Below are 24,786 nucleotides of genomic sequence, written 5' to 3' on the forward strand. Positions count from 1 at the left end.
CCCAGCTGAGGACCGTCACTGAAATGATGGGAATAAACTAAGTTAAGGCTCCTGCTGCCAGATAATGTCTCTGGTTCTGACTGACCTAAAAGCATAGAACAAGAGGAAGAAATTGCCAGATTCTGAAAAGAAACTGTCCACTAATGCCTTTCCTTAAGCAACCAACTGAAAGACAGAGTTAGGCTAGGGTGGGATGGTTAAGGTTGTGAATACATACATTTTAGAAGCTATGCAAGTTACTGCTGAATCTGACATTGCAGAGAGATGCCTAGGTACGAATATGTACCGTATTCTGTTCACAACTAGCAGTTACCAGCTGTATTCATTTCACCCGCATCATAGCAAATAGGTTTTACCACAATTATATTGCCAGATACATACCATATAAACCTTTTTTTCTGAAAGCCTCAGATATAAGGACAGACTAGAAGGATTTACTAATTGACCTTCACTGAGGGAACTCCCTTGAAAACATAGCTTTCTTGTTAGAAAGAATGAGTTATGTGCAGAAGTGTGCCAAGAAACATCTTGCTCTTCAGAATAAGATTCTGAAAGGATGACTAAGGCAATCTCAATCTGTATCCAAAACATATTGGCAGAGAACTGTGAAATCACTTTGTAGAAGCAAAGCCATTTTTTAACGTTTTAATTTTGAGTGTTGTGGCAAAACTGAGCTTTTGAAAGGGGAGTCTTTCATTTTAATTTAAAAAAATGGCTCCTTTTTCTGCTGTTTTATTAATAAAAGAGCAATCTGTTCAAGTTACACTGGCCTCCCAGCTTGCTGACACCCTTATTAGAGAGAAATATATTAAACATAGTTTAAATGTTTTGCGCTTTTCAAATTATTATTGTCTCTTATCCTGTTTGTTTCTTTGTTATTGGTCTGAGCACAAGATTATTGAGTACTTTTGTTTCTTAGTTCAACTCTCTGAGTGGCAGGGAGGCTATGTTTTTTGATGAAATATCCCTCATTTTCCTCACTTGCTCCAAATAATCACTCAAAACTGCATCTGAAAGTTGGTCACCCTAAAATGTAAAGCTTGATTTATAAAAAGGTTTTCCCCCATAGGTATTTACTGCTATAAAACCTTCTGGCAAAAAAGTTAAGATACAGTAATTCAAAATGAGGACCTGCCTTCATTTCATCAGTGAAAATACATGGTCTAATGGCAGAGCTTTAACTAAAGTTCATTCTGACATTGCAGATTACAGCTTTTTCATTATAGATCTTCCCTCATCCCATCTCTCCTGCTGCTTACTTGAAAAACATTTCTTCAACATGAGCCTTTTAAGGACTTCACCAAAGTATATAACTTTAACCTAGTGTTTCTCAGCCTTTTCAAGCCTAAGGCAACACCTACATTAACAATAATGTGTGGCATGCCAACCTCCATGGAACAGGCAGTGCAGAGGACCCATGACCAAAAGAGACACACACAGATGAACCCATCATAATGGGGCAGCATTCCACTGGATTTTTTAAAATTAGCTAACGTGCCTATATCACGGCAGGAGGCTCTGGTGTCTCCTCATATCACTAGCTTTAAGCAGATGTGGTCATCTAAATACATATATGTATATATATACATATAGAAGAGCAAAAAAAAAAAAACCAGAGAGGAACTACACAAATAAAGTGTCTAAATATTTTAACCAAATATCTTCATTAATTAGCTGAACAAAGTATCAGAAGAAAATGTGCAAAAGGTCTAATCCACTGCCTCTCGCCTTGCAATGGACCCCAAGCAGTATCAGAAGGCAGCGCTATTACTCAATCGTTTACTGGTTAAGGATTGGTTATTTACCAAACTAATAAAGTCTCTTTAATAATGACCCCCCCCCCCCAAATTTTATTTTTAAATCACCAAAAAGGATTTTATCTTGTTTGTTCTGTGAATGGTACATAACCACTGTTATGTTATGTGGAAGGACAAAATGTACAGTAGACAAAACTATATAGAACCATGTGCATAAGTGTGTAGACCCCAGCAAAAGGCCAGTGTTTTGGCGACCCACTATTGCTTATGTTACGTGCCCCGCCCGCGGTTGTCCCGCGCACAGGACCGCTCACCTTTGAGGTCTCACAGCGGGTCCCGGTCCTGTCTCCCTTGTGGCCCTTGCAAGTCCAGCTAGGCCCCGGTGTCCTGCGGCGGCGGTCGCCGGGCCTTCAGTCACGCGCCAAGCCTCACGCCAGGCCTCGGCGTCTCAGCAGCTAGCCACACCCCTACGCACTTGCGGACCAGCCGCCCTGATGTAGGTTCCAGGGCGGGGCCTAGTTTCGCGGCACACCCTGATTGAATTCTTGTTAAAAGGAAGTTCCTGGCCTCACTTCCTTGCCTTGGCAATTGGGTCGGTTTGTTCCTGAGATTGCCCTTGTTCGTGTTCCTGCATGCTTGTTCCTAGTCTCATTCCAGGATCCTTCTGTTCCAGTTCTGTTCCTGCTCCTTGCCTGCTTGTTCCTGCCTTCATTGTTCGTCTCCCTGGTCTTACCTCGGACTGACTTTCTAGTAAAGACCTCAGCTTGTTCCTGACCTGCCTGCCTGCCGCCTCCCAAAGACCTCAGCCTGTCTTCGACCTTGCCTGACCTCTGGATCTTGACCCTTACTTCGTTGACCACTCCTTGGACTGATTCTTGGACTTTGACCTTGCTCACCTGACCTTGCTTGATTCTGGCTCTGTCCCTAGCCTTGTCCTCACCAACTCTAGTCTGGTTCTCTCTCTTCCAAACTGTCTCCAGCTTTGAACCCAATAGCGCTCTTCCAGTGTCTGTGGCCATGCCGGACTCTGACTCTCCCAGGAGACCCTGAGAGGCCCACCTAAGCCCCAGCGGCCCGGGTCCATACGGGCTCCTCCCGAGATGACCTCGGGCTTCCAGCGGTGAAGACCTACTCTGCATCTGTCTCCTTTCGTGCTCTGCCCCCTGTGGCGAGTCCCTGTACTGCCACAGGACAGGGGTTCACCCCCCGAGTGCAACAGCTTGCTTCAAGGGTTACAAATTCTAAAAAGATGACACCACAAAAAACCCAAACAAAGTTACAACATTCCACCACACCGAAGGTAGAGCTAGCTAGCCAATCAAATGGTACTCACAGGCGTAACTTCAACAACAAAGGTACGGGGGCAGTTTTTGGGCTGGGGGGCAGGACAAGTAGGGGAAGGGAGGGGAAGGTGTGTGGGGGAGGGGGGGAAACGGGGAAAGCCAGCTGATCTCCCCGAGGGCTCGGCGCGCGCAAGTTGCAGAAGTGTGCACCCCCTTGCGCAAGCCGACTCTGGATTTTATAACATGCGTGCGGCTGTGCGCGCATGTTATAAAATCGAGGATACATTTGTGCGCGCTGGGTAGTGCCCACAAATGTACCCCGCACACGTAGGTTTTAAAATCCGGCCCAGTGTGTGTACCATTTTATAAAGATTTTTTTTTAACATATTTTATCAAAAATCATTTTAAAGTATTTAAATAACAATCCTATACAAAACAATATACATTATCAATATAAATCTCATTCACTCTCCACATTCATACCCAATACAGTACATTACATATCACATGTATATTTCAAATACATATGCAAACAGTATATCAAAAATGTCAAAACAATTGGTTAGACACTCCCCCAAATATACAAGTATTTTTTTTATACATTCAGTTAGGTGGTATGATTCTTTCATGTCTTCTATTCCACTTGTGTATCATTTCCTCACAACACGTTCCTCTTCCCGACAAGAGACTCTTGTTTCACCCAAGGTTTCATCAGGGGATATAACAATCATTTCACAATGGATCACCACTAAAATAACAGGGAGCCATACATTTCAAATCTTCTCATCTATAAAATCTTCCATCAAACAAAAAAAAATGATGAAAAAAACTATTATAAAACCTTGAATAAATCCAACATCGTTTTTATTAAGTTGAAAAATAATTTCCTCAACCATTACATAAATTCAATTCTCCTGGTCACATAATATAAAACAAACAAATAACAACGGATATATTAGCCAAACTCCTTACCTGAAAAGTCAATTTCAACCCTTCTCACCACCCGCACTCAAAACCGTCTGGTCAATACAATCCTCAGCACAAAAACTATAAAGAAAAACATACTATAAAGTAAATACCACATCAACCCGGCACATATCACATATTCCCTTACTATCGTCAATCTCACTTACCCGGCACATTTTCCAATTGCATTTCAGTATTTTCTCAGCAAAACAGCATTTAATGGCTTAAACATCTCCTTCCTCATGCCGCTATCAAGACATAAAAAAACCCCAAAATATAATAATAGTCCAACCTAAATAATGGTTCACTAACCTTACCCACTCATTATCAGCTGAATCAAATTACAAACCCTATCCGAAATACTTGCAAACTTACCCAGCTCTTATCATTGTTGTTAAAGCAAAACAGCTATCGTATTCATCCAAGGACGCTGCGGCTGTGCACTCGCAGCGTCCTACCCCATTTATACCATTATCCCAACAATGTAAAGAACGTCAAGACCTTTAAAGAATGATGTCACACATTACTCAACACTACACACCCATCAAACCAATACCATTCCATATACAGGGACCTGTTCAACTTCACATATTCCTTAGGGCAGTCAAAGCCAAGATGTCTGGCAGCCATTTTGAAAAAAACTGAACCGCATGATTCCCTTCATTTTTTTCTGGTAATCCAATTATACATATGTTACATCAATGAGACCTATTTTTGAGGTCGATCTTGTCGGATAGAGCATTAGTAAGACATTCCAAAACGATCAATCTTGGTGCCGGTCATAGTGAGGGCCATCTCAGCATCCACAATATAGTTTTCACTTTTTCAAGCTTCTCCGCGCACTCTCGAACTGTTTGAACAATAGTTGCCACTTTTTCTACAATGATGCTGAGTTGCGCATCAAGTTTCTATGTAATTTTTTTTGGCAAAGCGCTCCATTAAGTGAATGATATATGGAGCATTGTCACCAACTTCTACTTCCTGCGCCTCGCTCTCCTACGAGGCCGACTCCCCATCTTGTGACACGCACTCTGCCAGTATAATCAGGGATCGTTTTTTCTTTTTGTGAGTCACCTCAGCCCGCACAGATGGTATAGATAGGCTGCCCTGATCTTTGGTTTACGACACTGTACAAAAACGGGTGTCACCTCATCAGAATAACTGAAAATAAAAATCAGAGAAAGCAGGAGCTCGAAAGAGCTGCCTCCGCTCAGGTTAGCGCATGACCAGAAGTTGGCTGCACACACTTTGAATTCCTCAAGAGTTGAACAAAGGTACCAAAGCAACTGGCTAATCATTAAGCTGTCATGTAGCTTTTGAGGATGGTAGCTATGATGTTTCAAGAGCATATTGCAATCAGTTGGTTTTTTGAAAATAGCAAACTCAAAACTCAATTTTTATAGCCACCTTAATATCCAAAATGGGTAATTCCAAATCACTGAAAGAAAATGTGAATTGAAGGTTCAGATCATGGGTATTTAACCAACCAAAAAACACTTCAAAAGACTCACAGCTACCACTCCACAACATGAAGATGTTGTCTATATAACGACAGCAAAATTTTATAGAAGGCTGAAATGGGTAACCAGAAAGCCAGTTCCCTTCAAAACTATCCATATACAGGTTAGCAACATTGGAAGCCATAGTGGCTCTCACAGCTACCCCTTTAATTTGCCTATAGTAAGTACAATCAAACATGAAAAAAAATTGTTCTCAAAGGGCAAAAGTAGTTAACTCACAAATGAAAGATGATGATATTCTGTCACAAAAATCCCTCTATTGTAACATGCTCTCGAACTCAATCAAAGCCACATCCTGAAGCACATTAGTATATAGGGAAACCAATATTTAGAAAGTCAAAAGGACCTTGATATTATTGTAAAAGATCAATGAAGACCCTTGAATCCCTAATACACAAGGGTAATGCAGGAACATAACTACATAAACATTAATAAACAAGGACACCATTTCCAATAGATGGCCCATGCTGAAATAATTAGTCTTCCTGGTGGGTTATGAAGTGTTTTGCGGATTTTTGGCAACACAGAGAATCGGTGTTCTTGGAAATTTCACCTTGAAAAAATAGTACTCTCAACGTAACCCATGACCTATTAAAAGCTGACTCCAATTTATCATCAAAACAAGCTTTAACTGAAGCTGTCAGGTTTTCTGCCAGTGGTAGATAAAATCTAACATCTGCAAGTTGACAGAGAACCTTCTGGCTATAGGATTTGCTGTCAAGCACCACCACTACTCCACCTTTATTGGCAGTATTGATCACTATAATGGTATCATCTTGTTGTAGATCTCTAAAGGAAGAGTTCATCCATCAAAAAATTGTTAAAACAATATATTTGAGAAAAAGATAATTCATTCAGGTCTTTACACACAAGTTCATGAAATGTTTTTGAGGAACCCCCTATATTTGCTTTTACTCGAGGGTTAAATATTAAAGGCAAAGTAGTCCAGTCAGAATAGTTTGTAAATTCTTCAGTAATGTGGGGGTCATTATCCATGTGGGCTATGTTCGGTATGTGCACAATCATTTGATGGTGTTTTGCCATTTCAATCTTTAGCATCTTACATTTTGAGGCCTTAGACTATCTACGCCTCTTCAGGAGTGGTCTTTATTTTGTGATACACATGTAGTTTGCTGTATATTGGCAAAACGAAGCGAATATTGAAATGCCATCGTCCATCAAAAAATAAAAACACCTCTAGTACAGCATTGTTTGCCTGTTTCCCGTTCATTTGAACATTTCAAGTTTGCTGTATGAAAGAAACCATCTATTGGTAGAGGTGAGGGGGTGATATAGACACGTTACTTATAAGCAAAGAACAGCATTGGGTAGACAGTTTGAACATGGTACACCCAAATGGGTTGAATAAAGAAATAGACTGGGGTGCTTGTTGAGTGCTGCATGGGTTTATACTTTTTTTCTGATATGTTGGATAGATGATGTGAGTATCATTTGATTGGCTAACTAGCTCTACCTTCGGTGTGGTGGAATGCTGTAACTTCATTTCAATTGGTGCATGGATCTGTGACATTCGATTTGGTGGAGGTTCTTTCCTCATCCTTGTTTGAACTTTTGTACAATATTGCGACAACGTCAACACCAGTTTGAGGTAGAAAGTCTGTTTTTATAATATTTCTACAATGTTTTATTGTTATTGTGAGGATCTATATTTATATAATATCAAATGGGTAACCCACAGGTATAATTCTATCGAATAAATAATATCTAAATACCTGTGTATTATTTATCTCGTTTATTGTTTTTAATCCTTAAATACAATTTCATTATTTAAATAATACACTTTAAAATATCACCCCTCATTCACACCACATACACACATGCTCAATCATTAAACAAATATTGCACCTGATTCTAATACAACAGTTCACCTATACTAATGTATTGAAATACATCCATATACCGTTTATCAAAATGATATTACAGTCACAATAGCTGCAAAACAATTTCTTTCATAACACATTTATCAGTTTTTATTAAACAGACAATTATCAGCTTATCATCCTCTTAGTTCCCTTTCATGTTCTTTATTTATTCATACATTTCCTCTTTATTGTTGTAACATTCCCGACGACAAGCCTTCGTTTCACCGAGGTGGTTTCCTCAGGGGACCATTACCAACTCTATAATTTCTTTTGAAAAACGGGAACTTCTGTATACACTGTATAGGATGATTGTTGCATGTGCTATCGTTACTAAAACCATCACCTAAATATATAAATATATGAATGTTATTATAATTAACCATGAAATCACCAAATAAAATATATTGTATTAAAATAAATTATTTATCCAGTCACCATCCTTAAAATCCCAGCAAACCCGCTTACCTATATATCCATCTGTATAATTCCTTACCACTATTATTCTTAATTTCTTCTGTTAATCAGAACCTACCAATTAAATCAAAAAACAGTATAGCCAAAAAGCAATATAATCCACCACCAAATACCACATAAATTTATGTAAGTTCATTCTTATGTATCTACTAACCTGCCAATTTCCACTGTTTATATTCAATACCGTCAACGTCAAACTGCAGCGTTTTTAAACTCAACTTCTTACTCTATGGCGCTACCTCCATACACATCGCTGTTCCTCATGCGCTCAATAGCTGTATGAAACGCTGATTCCAATACATCATATTTTTGCATCTACAACAGATAACAACCCTTTTATCTACTTTACACTAACCGAAGTTTTACTCTTAATACAAGAGTAATTTATTTTAATACAAGTTTTTATTTATTTTAATACAAGTTTTTATTTATTTTAATACAAGTTTTACTCTTGTATTAAGAGTAATTTACTCTTAATACAAGAGTAAAACTTCGGTTAGTGTAAAGTAGATAAAAGGGTTGTTATCTGTTGTAGATGCAAAAATATGATGTATTGGAATCAGCGTTTCATACAGCTATTGAGCGCATGAGGAACAGCGATGTGTATGGAGGTAGCGCCATAGAGTAAGAAGTTGAGTTTAAAAACGCTGCAGTTTGACGTTGACGGTATTGAATATAAACAGTGGAAATTGGCAGGTTAGTAGATACATAAGAATGAACTTACATAAATTTATGTGGTATTTGGTGGTGGATTATATTGCTTTTTGGCTATACTGTTTTTTGATTTAATTGGTAGGTTCTGATTAACAGAAGAAGTTAAGAATAATAGTGGTAAGGAATTATACAGATGGATATATAGGTAAGCGGGTTTGCTGGGATTTTAAGGATGGTGACTGGATAAATAATTTATTTTAATACAATATATTTTATTTGGTGATTTCATGGTTAATTATAATAACATTCATATATTTATATATTTAGGTGATGGTTTTAGTAACGATAGCACATGCAACAATCATCCTATACAGTGTATACAGAAGTTCCCGTTTTTCAAAAGAAATTATAGAGTTGGTAATGGTCCCCTGAGGAAACCACCTCGGTGAAACGAAGGCTTGTCGTCGGGAATGTTACAACAATAAAGAGGAAATTTATGAATAAATAAAGAACATGAAAGGGAACTAAGAGGATGATAAGCTGATAATTGTCTGTTTAATAAAAACTGATAAATGTGTTATGAAAGAAATTGTTTTGCAGCTATTGTGACTGTAATATCATTTTGATAAACGGTATATGGATGTATTTCAATACATTAGTATAGGTGAATTGTATTAGAATCAGGTGCAATATTTGTTTAATGATTGAGCATGTGTGTATGTGGTGTGAATGAGGGGTGATATTTTAAAGTGTATTATTTAAATAATGAAATTGTATTTAAGGATTAAAAACAATAAACGAGATAAATAATACACGAGGATCTATATTTACCAGGTTTTATGTGTTGTCAACTTTTTAGAATTTCTAACACTTGACGCAGGCGATATTGGGTTGCTGAAACATTGGCCTTTATCGGGGTCTACAGATGTATGTATGTGGCTCTATATAGTTTTTTCTACAGTATATTTTGTCCTTCCACATAACATGATAATAGTTATGTACCAATCATGGAACAAATACGATAATCACCCAAAAAACTTTTTTTTACTTATTAAAGAGACTTTATTAGTTTGGTAGATACCTGAACCAGTAAATGATTGAGTAATACCTCCGCCTTCTGATACTCTTTGGGGCCCATTGCGAGGCAAGAGGCAGTGGATTAGACCTTTTGCATATTTTCTTCTGATACTGTGTTCAGCTAACTAATGAAGATATTTGGTTAAAATATTAAACACTTTACCTGTGTAGTTCCTCTCTTTTTTTGTATTTTTGTCTTGGCATAGAAAGGCTCTGCTATAGTTGTTCAGTTTACATACATATAGAAAGACAGACAGACAGACAGAGACATGCATATATACAGCATGTGAATAACTGCTGCTGGCTTGATTCCTCCATTTCCTGGGCATTTCTCCCACCATCTCTATGGCTCCTTTGACACTGCAGTATGAAATATAAGTTGCATTGGTAGATTATCCACAGATTCAGAATGTTTTTAAGCAACACTTCCTTTAGCTTCAGCCCTTTGTTGTACATAGAGTCTCACCCTGGAGCCCCCTCCTCTCTCAGCCGTCTTTTAACATAGGTACATCGCCCACCTGCCCCAGCTCCTCACCCTGCAGATGGTCCTGCTTCCTCGGTTCCTTACTGCCTGAAGACTCCTGCTTCTTCTCAGATCCTCACCATACAGGGTCTTCTCTCTTTATCCTGTCCCTTTACTTCCTTGCTGTGAACAGACTTCACCAGCTCCCTCAACATGTAGGAGAAAGGCATCTCTTCTATGCCCTGCTTGTTGCCCTTTAAGGTTTATTCTATAGCTAGGAAGGAAACACATGAATGACTATATGTGATCAGAAAGGAGCTCCTTAATATGCTTAAGAGCCACTATTGTTGTTGCCTGTTGCTACAAGGTGCTAACAGCAGAGTCTAGGTGCTGGTTTGGAGCTAAGCATCAAGTAGTGGTGATTTTCCATAGCACACCAGGTTGGGAAACTGTTTCAGTATAATGCTGAAACCTTTCGGTTTTGCATTTCTTTTTCTTTCTTTACTTCCAGGGTTGGCTGCCTGAGGTTTCTGTTTAGCTAGCATGCAGAGTACCTAATACAAACCAGTGGGATCAGGCCTTGTCTTTTATTCACTTATAAAGAGAGAGGCGTCAATACTCCCCATCAAGAGTAAGTCCCTCACCGGCTATTGACCCTCCTCATTTCCCTGAGGTGATACCATCTGGGTGCAGTCCAAAGATGCATTAGTAGAAAGTGGCAGGAAATAAAGTAAATGTTTTACAGATGACTTTTGTTAGGGCTGCCTTCTGTACCAGTGTAATTCTCACTTCTCAGGAATCTTTCCAAATGAGGAATATATACTTTCAAGCTTTCTGTTTGGCAAGTAACAGCTACATTAGATTTGCCTGGGATGCAATGCAATACATTGGCTGAAAATTCTAACAATATTCTGCCCCAGTGTTTTGTTTTGTTTTTCCTGTTGATAATTCTGGATCAAATTTTGCACTGGGACAAAAATTTCAATGCAGCATCCCCTGCTTATTCTCTAAAAAAGATACCCCATTTCTGTTCCCAGGGCAAAAAAAGAATTGCATGGATAAGCAAGTTTGCTTACCGTAAACAGTGTTTTCCGTAGATAGAGTGAATGAGCCATGCTGTACGGGTGCGATGTACTCTGGCAGCGCGAATCGGAATCTTCTCCAATAGCAAAGCTTTGCTATGCTCATGTGTGGGACCCTCAAGACAGTCACAATCTTCCCGTGCGGGTTTCAAGATTCTGGACTGCATCATGGGACGCAATCCTGCGTCGTGCAGAATGAACTTGCTCGGCGCCATTGGCTTTTCTGCTTCATGCTTTTGTTTCCAACATTTTGCACCGTGGACCGGTGCCGATGCATGGTTGTCCAATGCAGGTACCAGAGTCAACAGACACTGTCCCCCCTTGGACAGCACCATTTGCTGTATAATAAAGCTCCTTTCTTCTGTGTCCGCTTACTCTAAGAGTTCAGCCTATCGCTGTGGTTCCCCACGGGGCCCCTCCCCATGGGAGGAGTCATCACCACAACGACCAAGGGTCCCAACCATGTCTCAAACACAACAGTGATCAACTGTACTGAAGGTGGCCAAGAGATCAAGTAGGACAATGAGGAGGTTACCACCTTGATCCACTTGGAGATGGATGCTGTTTATGAAGGCCAATAGGACTGATTCTGTTCCATGGTCTTTCCTGAACCTGGGCAGGTAGTGGTGTTGGATACTGCACTCCTCTAGGAAATCTAAGAGTTGGAGCTAAACTACTTTTTCTATCACCTTGGATAAGAGGAGGTGGCTGTCTAGTTTAAGATTGGCACTAGGTTTTTTAGGATAACAGCCTTTATGAGCGAGCTGGATAGCAAGTCATGGTTCAGAATAGCATTTATTATATTTGTTAGCCACAAATGAGACAAAACATGCAAATCCAAAATGTTAATGTACTATGCAGAGTGAAAGTGAAGACTAATCTCCAAAACTGTAAAACATGGGGGGGAAGAATCAGAGTATAGATATTCTCAGATATACCCTGTTTGCGAGGGTATTTCTGTCTGCAATTCTATTGGCACACGCTAAAAAGAAAAAAAATGTAAATAAAGAGTTTATTAGCAGATCATTCTATACAGACACCACATGATATACCCAGAGATTTGTTTCTTGAAGTATGTATGGACATTTCTTTAGCATTGCTTTTTAAAAGTATCTTTCTTCAAATGTGCTGTTTGTACATCTGTATATCTATTGGTAGTGTATGTATTCTTAATTTAAGCTCTTTAGTTTTCTTCACAAAGTCTAATAAGATATAAATGGTGCAAGAATTAGAGGAGATTGTAACAGAACTCATGATTTGAATTCTTTTTTTGTTTTTGTTTTAATTGGCCTGAACATTACTCCTTTTTCCTTCCAACTCAAATCAGAACCAGGGATTTTTCCCTCATTTTGATAGGCTTCCCATTCCTTTCACTCCCTGACCCCCAAGAATTCCTAGTCTGGTCAATGACGCAATGGTACCAAGGCCAGGAGCCGTGCTCCAGGTCTCCTTCCAGAACTCCATACCATGGGCTCTAAATCCAACCCCTTGTTTGAGGACTACAAATCCCTCCCCTCCAGATGCTATGAACGTTGCTTCTGCAGCAGTATCCCCAGCCCTAGCTGGCCCGATCGGGAATCAAACCAGGAGTCCTTCTGCAGGGCAGTGGGCAATGCTGCAGGCCAGCTTGGTTTTCTTTCCATACCAGTTGTGAGGTGTATCAAAGATCTGTGAAGGTCAGACACAAAGTCTTCTACCAGTGAAGTCTGATCACAGTACTAGACATAATCACGTTATTATGCATTTTATTTTCTAGAATATATAACCAAGCACCACAAGGTGCATCATCTTCCATTCAGTTTTTTGTTTTTTGTTTTTTTTTTTTGGGGGGGGGGGGTTAATGTATTTGATGTGCTATAGGTAATTCTGTAATGAGATTATCCTAATTTTCATAGCATTACATTTTCTGAGGCCCCACGTCATACTTAGGGGAAATCAGAAATGCAAATCCCTGGCATGCAATGGGGTAAAATCAGGACTGATTAGCATGTCCTGGAAAAAAAATGCAGCCCTAGAGAAAACATACACTCACTACTATATAAAAGGTTTGTATCAACTGCATAGCAGGAGTATATTTCCAGAGTGCTGCCAGCTAATGGCACATGCACTTTTAACTTTAATCTAGCATATTGATTTCAGATTTTTTTTTTTTTTTTTAAATATAAGCTAGCCAAAAAGTATTCTTGTATGGTCTCCTGCAACCTACATTTTTTTTGTTTTCTCTTCATGGCTGAATGACTCTTCTCTTTGAGGAGCCGTACTGTTAGCCGGATAGTAGCAGTATTGTTCTGAACTCTGTCCTTTTCAGCAGGGCCTCTGTGAACCTGTGAAAACATGGACCCATTTTTTGGCAGAGATCCAGCAGGTGCTTCTGTCTCAAAACCAGAGCTGGGATCTGGCACCATGGACCTTCATTTGAAAACTACCTGAAGATCTCTATTTATTATGCTGTACCCCCCTCTTTCATATTACCCCTGCGTCAGCTGTAAAACTGTAACTAAACTATCACTGGAATTTAATTACACTTGACTGTAATTTCCCTTGTGACTAGCTTGGAAAAAGCAGAACATCAAATGTTTATAAATACATTTTGACAACCCCTATTTTACATTTTCTCCCACCTCACCTAACCTTGTCATCCGCAGTGGCTGTCCTCAGGCGGGGGCCATGCACCAGGGATCCCTTCAGAACCCTGTAGTCACAGGCCTTAACTCTAGCTACTACGGTAGGTGTTGCCATTACAGATGACTACGATTCCCTCCTCTCCAAGGCTGTGAACATTTTCTCTGCAGAACCCCCAGCCCTGTGTAAGTTTGCCTTGGGGGAGTGGGGCTCTGCAGAGAGAGCTATTCTAACTGTAGGAATTGGGAAAGCAGCCAGTATTGTTAGCCTTGTTAGCCCCCCAAGTACTGTGGGCAGAGTTATGCCCAGTCAGGTAGTCACTGGCTACCAGGCAAATCCACCCTGTCTGCTCAGCTGTTTTTAAGTGCTAGCCAGCAGAGAACCCTGGAACATTCTGAACTGTGCTAGATCTCTCCCATTGGCTGCCCAGTAAGGGAATTCATATTTTCTGGGCTATTTTGTTGGTAGTCTATAAGTTAAGGAACCTATGTTATGTCTGGATTTTTGTTTTCTTCTATTAATCATCAGTGAAAAAAACATGGCTGTTGTGTTGCATTTAAACTAGACCAAGACATCTGACTGACCCAGGGAAGGGATGATTGTACCTGGGACTTTGATGCTGAGCTGGCCCCTAAATCCTTTTGTACAGTTATTTTTATGTATGTCTTCACATTCCTATATTCCTCCTATTCTGGCACAATTATTTAAAATCACCAGAAAATATACCATATAAACCTGAATAAAATTCAGGTTTGATGTTTTCTATGTTTTGTTACTGTCCCTTTTTGTATTTCTGTATTGCAAAGTGTTTTTGCTTTGTTTTGAAATTTCCAATAAATATAAAGTAAAAAAAAAAAAAAAAAAGAGAGACAGTCATCGTCTGTGTTGCCCCAGAGCAGTTAAATGCCAGGGGAGTCAAATCCAAGCCACCACAGATTGAAATTTCTGCCTAGGATAGCTACCTTCCCCTCGAGTTGAGCCCTCGGTACTGGTGGCCAGCAAGGCATGAAAAGCATGCCTAGATCCTGGCATGAAAAGAAAATGAGAGATCTGGAACAGAGTAAAGAGGAAGAATGAACCAGAAATTCAGGAGGCCAGGTAGGAGAACAAACAGAAACACTGATGGTAGAAACTGAAGAAAATACAGTCTTCTAGATATAGGTACAGAGTAAGAGTGCAAGGGCCAGAAGGTAAGACCAAGCTCTGCCAAATGACTGCTGAGACTGCCTCAGTATAAGTGCAGGCCTATATAGGAAACAAGATGGCCCACTAGGGGAATTGGGGAGCAAAGAGCTGGAAGGACTAGACAGACAGTTCAAGTGGATCAGGCCAGAGGAGCACGCGACTCAAGTTGCTGCACAAACATTTGTCTTTTGTTCTTGTGTGGGCTAGGAATATGCATTCATTTGAAAATAAAATGAAAAGTACAACACACCCTTGATTTGTTTTCAAATGAAACAAAAATAACTTTCTGAAATTCAGATTTGTTTTTTCCAATTTTTGCTTTGGCAATAATGCACATTATTTCCTAAAATAAATATAAATTTTAAAAAGTCCCCAAACCAAAACAAAATTCAGGTGGAAACCTCCCCCAATAAAACAAAATGACTTTTTGGCATACATACTCCTAGTTTGGGCTATGTGAAAACAGCACAGAATAAAAATAAAATAAAAAAAGATTAAAAAGACCAACATTTCATCCTGGGGACATTTTCTCAGGTTGTGGGGACATAATCTGTTTTGTAACAAAATGTCCCTATTTTGGGCTGGCTTACTGGCCTACGGATAGTACTGTGCATGTGCACTGCCATATGGAAGAATCTGGGGTTGATTACCAGTTCAGGTACTCTGCTCTGAGAGTCAGCCAGGGCTGGGGATGCTGGGGAGGCAGTGTTTACAACCACTCAGGGTGAGGGATTCTCAGTCATCACGCAATGGCGACACCTAGTGGCCAGCATTAAGGTCAGTGATTGCAGGGTTCTGGATGGAACCCTGGTGAATAGCTCCCAGTCAAGGACCATCACTGCAATGATTGCTCTAAGTGAGTTTTAGAAAAAACTAAACAAAAACCTGTTTCTCTCTCATTCTCAAACAGACCATATTGAAGAACACACAACCATTTAATTTGAGGATACTACACTCATCACCAGTATTCATAAACAGGTATAAAAATGAATATTTTAGTCTAATCTTCGATGTAATCATGGCTTTGGAGTGAAACTACATATGTCAAGCAGCAGCACTCCAGTAAAAGTGGGTTCAGGGTACTTAGATAAAAAGGAGCTACATGTTTTATTAAAACTAAATTGGCATGCTGTAACATCTGGTACACAACACGAAGCATTTGACCTTTCTCAGGACCCTTATCAGTGAAGACAATACATTGCACATCTCACTGGACTACAATGATGAAGTAGCTTGGTTACAGAAAAACTCCAACTGTGCACATAGATCCTGAGCAAAAGGATAATCTGTTCTATTTCTTTCATGATTTCACAGTCTTTTCTGCAAAAGCCCAAACCAAACGGGATGTGAACATGTCAAAAGAAAACAGGAGTAACATCTGCCCTGAGAAATGCACTGCATGAGTACACCTGTGCTGAGTCTGCACCTCATGGGAAAATTTATTCCAAAAATTTACGCCTGGTGGGAAAACTTGCCTTAAGCCTGTGTTTCTTGAGAGCACCTGCCTAGAGTCTATGCCAGAGGTAAGCACCTGTTCAGAGTCTGTGCTCATGGAAATAGGTACCCCTGAGTCCAAGCCTCTTGGTGGCACCTGCCCAGAGAGTCTGTCTCTCCTGTCAAAACTTGCCCCAGATTTGGGCTTTGTGGAAACTCTGGCTGCAGGCTGGGAAGAATAGGTGTAATGAAAGATCTAAAATTAATGAGAGCTTCTTGGGGTTCATATGAATGATACTATGACACATTAGCTACTAGAAACTAAGGAACGCATGAAATTAAGATTTCATTCTCAACAGCCATTCACAGAGGGGATCTCAGCTCTGCTGTAGTTTGTGTCGCGTAAAAGTGCAGGAATGCTGAAAAAGGAGCAAAGAATTAGAACACCATCCTTCCCATTTTGTAAATTTGCACACAGCCAGTCCCTGACAAATCTTGTTTCTGTGCGCATTCATGAATGCTACTCCATCTAACTGGCCAGGCCAAGGGCTTACGTGACTATGAAAGCAAGTTTGCTGATCGAGAACAGTGTTTTCTGTAAATAGCATGATGAATTAGCCATAATCTGTGGAGTGGTAGTGTGCCCACCCCCCCCAGGTGGTTCTGATGGAAATGTCTCTCCCAGCTTTTAGTTTTATTGGGCATGCATAGGCAACATAGCTCCTGGGTCCTTTCCAAAGCAACAAGAAGCAGCTAGGGAGGAGGGCAGGCATCTCATGACTAATTTTTAATTATATACTGACATTCAATCTGAGATATCACATTGGTTTTACATTCAGGTACTGTAGGTATTTCCCTATCCCCAGAGGGCTTACAATCTAAGTTTTTGTACCTGAGGCAATGGAGGGTAAAGTGACTTGCCCAAGGTCACAAGGAGCAACAGCAGGACTCAAACCCTCATCTCCTGGTTCATAGCCCACTGCTCTAACCACTAGGCCAGAGCTTTCCAAAGTGTGTGTCGCGACACTTTGCTGTGTCGCCTGAGGTGTGCCGGTGTGTCGCGCAAGCCCGGTGCACGTGACACACCGGCAAGTGGGAGCCAATGCAGCCGCCGGTGGAGCTCATCCCACTGGCGGCTGAGCAGTAAAGAATCGCTGTGCTGTGTGCCGCGGACACACAGCAGGAAGATCGGCAAGGCCGTGGTGGAGCTCACGTCGAGGTCACGTCGAGACGTGCAGGTGCTCCTCCTTCTTCCTGCCCATGCGGCCCTGGAAGAAAAATGTTGCCGGAGCCGCACGGGCAGAAAGGGGGAGGAGCGTCAGCCGCGTCCAGAAGAGGAGCAGCAGCGTTGTTGCAGCGGGGAGAGAAGAGGAGGAGGCCCGGTAGCAGGGTCGTCGCCGCGATTGCCCGAGAAGATCAGGGCTGCTGCAGAGCCCATCCTGCAGCGACCCGTGAAGAGGAGGCCCAGAGGTAAGAGAGCGGCTAAGGGCCCGTAGAGTGCGTGTGTGAGGTGAGTTGAGCGATTGTGTGCGTGTGTGAGGTGAGTTGAGCGATTGTGTGCGTCTGTGAGCTGAGTTGAGCGATTGTGCGTGAATGAGGTGAGTTGAGCGATTGTGTGCGTCTGTGAGCTGAGTTGAGAGATTGTGTGCGTCTGTGAGCTGAGTTGAGAGATTGTGTGTGTATGAGGTGAGTTGAGAGATTGTGTGTGGGAGTGAGGACCTGAATGTTTGCAGAGACAGCATGTGAGAGAGCCTGTGTGTGTGTGTGTGTGTGTGTGTGTGTGTGAGAGACAGCATGTGACAGTGAGAGCCTGTGTGTATGAATGATTGTATGAGAGAGAGCATGTGACAGTGAGAGTCTGTGCTTGAGCAAGACAGCATGTGGGAGTGAGAGAGAGCCTGGGTGTGTGAGAGTCAGACAGCATGTGCAAGAGAGAGACTGTGTATGAATGATTGTATGAGAGAGAGCATGTGACAGTGAGAGCCTGTGCTTGAGCAAGACAACATGTGGGTGTGAGAGAGAGCCTGGGTGTGTGAGAGTCAGACAGCATGTGCAAGAGAGAGACTGTATGAATGATTGTATGAGAGAGAGCCTGTGAGTGTGTGAGAGAGAGAAAGTATGTGAGAATGAGAACCTGACTGAATGTTTGAGGGAAGAAGATAGATGGAGAGAAAAGAAATAGAAAAAAGACAATATGAAAGGAATTGGCAAAAAATAAGAAAGGGGAGGTGGAACAAAAAAGCCTGTGACCAACGGATTAGAAAACTAAGATCAGACAGCAAAGGTAAAAAAAAAGAAATAAATTACTTTTTACTGATTGGCACATGTAATCTTTGGTAATGTGCAAGAGTAGCACTTTCTCTATGCTGATTTCACAATGTACGAGATCAACATGTAGGAAGTGGAAACCCACGGGTCCTGCACAGAGGAGGCAGCAGAATGGGCTTCAGTGCCAATAGCAGCAATCAGCGCCTCCCCAATAGCCATGCGGCAGCAGTGACAGTGGCAGCAGAGGAATGAGAGAGGCTCCGAGGTTGCTGGCAAAAGAAAGAGAGGGGGTTTGCCTTTAGTGTGTGCCTGCCTGAGGGTGTGTCTGTGTATGAGAATGTATGGGTGTCTTCCTGGGGTTTGTATGTGTGAGAATAGGTGCCGGCCTGTGTGTGGTGTATGTGTGTGTGAGAATGAATTGGTGCCTGCCTGGGGGTCTGTGTATGTGAGAATGAATGTGTGCATGCCTGAGGGAGTGGTGTGAAATTGAATGGAAGCCTGCCTGGGGGTCAGTTTCAGTGTGTGAGAATGACTGGGAGCTTGCCTGGGTGTGTGTGTTTGTGTGTATGTGAGGGAGCCAGACAGAGTATGTATGAGAAAATCCAGGGGAGTAAGAGTTTGTGTGGGTGTGTGTGTGTGGAGGGAGAGAGAGTGTCTTAGAGCTTGAGAGTGTGTCAGTTTCTGTGAGAGCGAGAGGTTATGGTGGGTATAAGAGCATGAATGTGTATGTATGTGACAGTATATGTGTGAGAGAGAATGGAAATGTGAGTATGTGTGAGAGAGAGAGGATAACCTCCTAATCCTTGACTGGAAATCAAGAGCTCCCACGTATGGACAGCAGGGGCTTTTTAAAATCCTTATTAGTTTTAATTATTGGGTGTTATTTGATATATGTGCTGTTTTGAATATTTTATTGGTGTTTAGGAAATTGTAAAAATGTATATGATTTTAATGAATAGAAATTCTATTTATCAGTAGTTTTAAAATATTCTTTTATTAGTATGGTTTTACTATTATAACTGATGCTTTATGTTTCTTGATTTTATTTGTTTTATGAGGAATGATGGTTCTGTTTTTCCATTATTAATACACAGAGTCTGGCTTCTTGGGGTTTCCATTTCAGTTTTTGTCTAATTTGTGCTCCTTTATTTTGTATTCTGTATTTGGTGAGGGTCTGTCTCTGCTCTGTGTGTGTGACCATGATGAGAAATTCGCTAGCATAGGGATCTATAGCAATCGGGTTTGTTTTGTTTCCTCAGTAGGTGGTGTATTGGTATTCTAGGACCCAGTATAATATTTACCCTTGCTTTTTCACAGGTAGGGTTATTGTTGTTAGAGTCCTTGGTGTTATTACTGTTATGTTATGATGGGATTGCAGTATAGATTTTGAGTGTCTTTTTTTTTTTGCGAGGTTTTATTTTCGTTCACAATGTGCCTGGCAGTGGAAGGTGTTTGTGCTGCTGTTACTGTGAGGTGACACCAGAATTTGAAAACATCTTTTAGTATGATGAGCTGTAAGGGAAACATTCAAGCTCCATTGTTTGGGGGAATTTCAGTGGATGCACAGAGTTACAGAACTGGAGGTGCAGGATTTATATTGACATTCTGTCCCTTCCTATAAATTCCAGTCTTCACTCTCATAGCCATATAGAATTAGTTGAATGAGGCTATCAAATAATTTTATAGTGTGAAACTGGCCAGCTTTTTAAAATTACGCAGAAGACCCTTTGGACTTTCTTATTAACACCAAATTTTCAAAAGCTGTGCTCATCCCATCAAGCTCATATATCTCATTAAAGAGGTAAATTGAATAACACAATAACTTTGTTTTATTATTGTTACTCATAAATTATAACAATAACATTAATCTTGGAATATTATATATTTTTAATATAAATGAAAGATTTTCACAAGATAGGTTGTGTCGTGAAACATTTTATTATGTATATATTTAAGGAAACATACATAAATTGTCGAAATACATTTTGTTCGTTTAACCTTTAACCTCTGGTTTGCTAGTAGACTGAATTACTGTGTCCCGAAATTATGTTTGTCTAAAAAGTGTGTCACCAACATGAAAAGTTTGGAAAGCTCTGCACTAGGCTATTCCTCCTCCCTTCATCCTATCTATAGAAAACACTACTTAAGGTAAGTAAACTTGCTTTTTACCAGTCAATAAGCTGGGTTAAATTAGCCATGCTGTCTTGGGGAGACCTATAGCTGAGGGTTGCAGTAACTTGTGATACCAAATCACTTTTTATTTTTTTTTGCGCAACCTGGACTCCACCGTGGAGAGCAGATCACTTGGATTCTGTGCGTCGCGAGATAGTGTGTCCTACTGCATCAATTATTTATTTTATTATTTTTTATTTTTCAATTTATATTCTGTCTTTCAGACATTTCAAAGCAGATTACATTCAGGTACTATAGGTATTTCCCTGCCTCAGGCACAATCTAAGTTTGTACCTGAGGCAATGGAGGGTGAAGTGACTTGCCCGAGGTCATAAGCAGTATGTATATACCCTACGTCTGGCCAGTAAGTGTTACTATTGAGAGACAATTGGAATGCTCTTTGCCTTTCCTGCAAATGTGAATGCTGATTCTGCAACATTCCCAGTTCAAAGTGCAAAACTGGAGCTCATAACCAGATAGACTCAGTCAGTTAACACCAGGATTAAAAATTCCAGCATTACATGCTGGAGTGTCTGGTAATGCTCCACTTCTCCTGGCAGAATTATTTTCTCAAGAAATCTGCCGAACAAATAGGTCATGTTTAATGCACATAGAGAACTATTAACCATGCTTGAGGGAACATGGATCATGCTAATGTTAAATGTGGGTTAAAAAGTGCGGTAATTGCCACAGTCCCATTATATTTGATAGGGCCAATTCACTAACCCGCATGTGTTAACATTACCATGGGATATCATGCTTTAGTGACTAGCTCTCTTCTGCCAAGTATGTGTTTCACACAAGAAAATTTACATAGCTGTATTGGAGAACCTGAAGTCATTGGTGCTTTCTATGCCTTATTAAATGCCTTAAGGAGAGTATGCTCTATGGGTGGGATCCTGCGGTTCAGGTGGGGCTCGTAGGGCATAACCAGAGACTAGGGAATAAGTGAAGGGATAAAGGTGAGGATAACCAGACTAAGCCTAGATCTCCAGGAGGAAGGCAGCTCCTGTAACATAACACTGTCCAAACACTGAGCTGAGACGAAGTAGTACAAACTGTGAATACAAAGAGGCAGTTTACTATTTGAATATGACTGAAGCTCTGAATAAGGATTATGTTTTAAGAAAGGCTGGAGTCAGACTGAATTTCTGCCTCCAGGCCTGTGGGAATCACTGCTCGTTCCCACATATGTTGTCATTCATGGGATTTTTTTTAAAAAAGCTTTGCACAGAAAAACCCCAGCCTCCAAGAAAGTGTCTGTTTGGAGTAAAGGAAGAGTTGTGAAGAGGACCGGTGGATCTAAAACGTAGTATAGAACACAGGGGACCTGTGACTCTAAAACAACATACAGAGCGGAGGATGCAAAGTGCACGGTACCTTCTGTGAAAGGATGTGGCTCAGAAACTGCACTGAAGAAAAAAAAAGCCCAAAGTTAAAAGTTTCAGGTAAAGATGAAACTGTGAGTGGGCCTGGTTGCAGGGGCAGTCAGGAAGTGGTAGGTTTGAACCTGTTAACAGGAGAAGCCCAGCTGGAGGTATATAGGGAGTTAAGTGATTTAGTTATTGCTGGTTATGCAGGCTTTATCTTTAAAAAAAGAAAAAAGAAAAAAGAGGAAGCAACACTGGTGCAGCAGGGCTGTGCTGAACAGGGTATGGCCCTGGAAAAGCTGCCAGATTGGGCTATGAGTGCGGTGAATGTAAACAGGGCGGGGCCCTCTTCCAGCAAAGCAAGCCACTCTGCAAGGACGGTGTGCAGCCATGAGAAAACCTGGAGTGAAGCAACCAGCTACTGCGGCACCAGAATGCAGGAGTCTGAGCATGACTGAAGGAAGCTGGCAAGCCCTGATCCAGAATCTCCAGAAGGGAGATAAGTTACAAGAGAGCCTTGCAGGGAGTCAGCAGGCCTGGGCTGAGCAAAAATGGAACCAGGAAATTCACTGGTCCGTGGTCAACCTCTATTTGGATTGGAGCCTCTTGGCCTTGTGAAAAAGTGACGACACAGAGTGCACAGGAGGCGGCACTATCGAGTGGCCAGTGGCATGCAACACAGATTGGCCAGAGGATGGCAGTTAATCCTGATGAAGACCCTATAGGGTGCCCAAACACAACTGGGAGTTGTTGCGCCCGGTCGCAGACAGCTGCGACCGCTCTGTCTTACCTCTTTTATTCCTCTCTCCTTCTCCTTGGGCAAGATGGTGCCGAGGGCCTCAGGGTCTCCAGACGAGCGTAGGCGTTCCAGTTTGCCATGCTCACTCCCGTGGCCTCCTAGGGCGCGCGAGCGCACACATCTCCTGCGCTCAAATACACGTCATGGCGGGAACCTCGGGGGCGTCCCCACTGCATGATGTCAGTACCTCCGGGTATATCAAGCCTCCACTTCCAATACCAAATCGAGTTAGCAAAGACTTCGGTTTAAGCTGCTCTGACCGCTCTAAGCTGCACGCTTAGACGCTGCTTCGCTCCAAGGTCCTCGCTCCTCAGAAACTCTAGACACCCGCACCTCGGGGGTCTCTCGCTTCCATCTCCCTTTGGGGTCTCCAGTAACAAAGACAACCGCTCCTCGGGGGTCTTTTCTCTCTTTTTACCTTACAGGATATCGGACTTCAGGTACTCACTCCTCGAGGGCCTATCTTCAAGTATCCTGCACTGCGGACCTTCGGTCCCTCAATTCCACCACCAGGAAGTCACCTATTCCTGCAAGTACCTCTACGATCTGGTGCTCCTATTCCACCTATCAGCAGCGACATTGCCGGACTGCGGGCTATTGCCTATCATATCATCTGGGTGAGATTCTACATCCGGGGCCTGTTGAACATAATGGCACTTCGCAGTCCTCAGTGCCTACCTGCTTACGTCATCTATTACAGCAGTACAATAAAGCCTCCATCCATTCTGTGTCTTTCCCTAACTCCAGCCTATCACTGCAGTTCCCCGTGAGGCCCCTCCCCGTGGGTGGAGTCATCACTGCAGTGACCAAGAGTCCACAATGCCTCAAACACATCAGGAGTCCAGAGACTGCTCCCATGAGAAGCCCTGAGAAGGGGGCGGTGAAGAACCCTGAGAGAGGGGTCACAGAGAGCCCTGGATAGGGCAGCACAGACTGCCCAGAAGAAGGCAGTGTTCAGAAGTTGGAAGAAGGTGCTGTAGGAGGTCCTAAGGAAAACCCTGTAGGGTGCATGAACACTACCGGGAGTCCAGAGACAACTCACATGAGAATCCCAGAGACAGAGGGCATGGCAAGGCAAGCAAGAGATGCCATGGAGAGCTCAGAGGGTGGCGGTGGTGCGTAGACCCCAGTGATTGAGGCCGTGGAGGAGCCAGCGACCGGTGTGGGTGACTGGCAAGAGTGTACAGAGGAGGAAACTGCGGAGAGCCCAGAGAGAGGCACTGCAGAGTTTACAGAGGAGGAAACTGCAGAGAACCTGGAAGAGTCCACAGAAAGCCCAGAGGATGGCACTGTAGAAACTCCAGCAACTGAGAATATAGAGAATCCAAGGTGAGGCTCTACATCAGAGATACCAGATGTCAGGAAGCGGGCAAAGCTGGTTATAGAGGAACCAGCACTGGTGGTTCCCCAGTCGGTCCATTAAGCTCCATCGGGGTATAATTCAAACCCGGAGCCAGCAATAAACTTAAAGGACTGGGGACATGCACTGCTTGAACGGCACATTGGTTGGTGGCTGTAATGCTGTCAAGGGTACTCCTAAGAGATTAGGGTGAATATGTCACGAGGTCCCTGTTCCCAAGCATAGCTGGTAGGAAGCCAGAGGAAGCCAGAGGAAGGGGACTGGGAGGTTATGGACTCTCTTGGATGGGATCTGGGAGGAAGTAGGGACACTTGGCCCAATAGGTCCAAGCTGAGGGGAAGGGTGAGGCAGTGCCCCTATTTACCTGTGCAAGACCAGGCTAGACATCTGCTTTACCTTAAATGCTTTAAGGAGAGT

At 42.0% G+C, this 24,786-nt stretch overlaps 1 protein-coding gene across 6 annotated transcripts in view; it reads right to left on the bottom strand.

Moving 5' to 3' along the window:
- SGMS2 (sphingomyelin synthase 2) overlaps positions 1 to 24,786 on the bottom strand; it is a 281,894-nt gene that overhangs the window by 137,751 nt on the left and 119,357 nt on the right. The window contains exon 2 of one of the 6 annotated variants that reach the window (XM_029596770.1): positions 4,013 to 4,087. The exons of the other annotated variants lie outside the window; for them this stretch is intronic. The gene's annotated coding sequence lies outside the window, so the exon portion shown is untranslated. The remainder of the gene's footprint in view (positions 1 to 4,012; positions 4,088 to 24,786) is intronic. 6 annotated transcript variants of the gene reach the window in all.

The sequence above is a fragment of the Rhinatrema bivittatum genome, chromosome 1 (genome assembly GCF_901001135.1).
Source record: "Rhinatrema bivittatum chromosome 1, aRhiBiv1.1, whole genome shotgun sequence".
NCBI lineage: Eukaryota > Metazoa > Chordata > Amphibia > Gymnophiona > Rhinatrematidae > Rhinatrema > Rhinatrema bivittatum.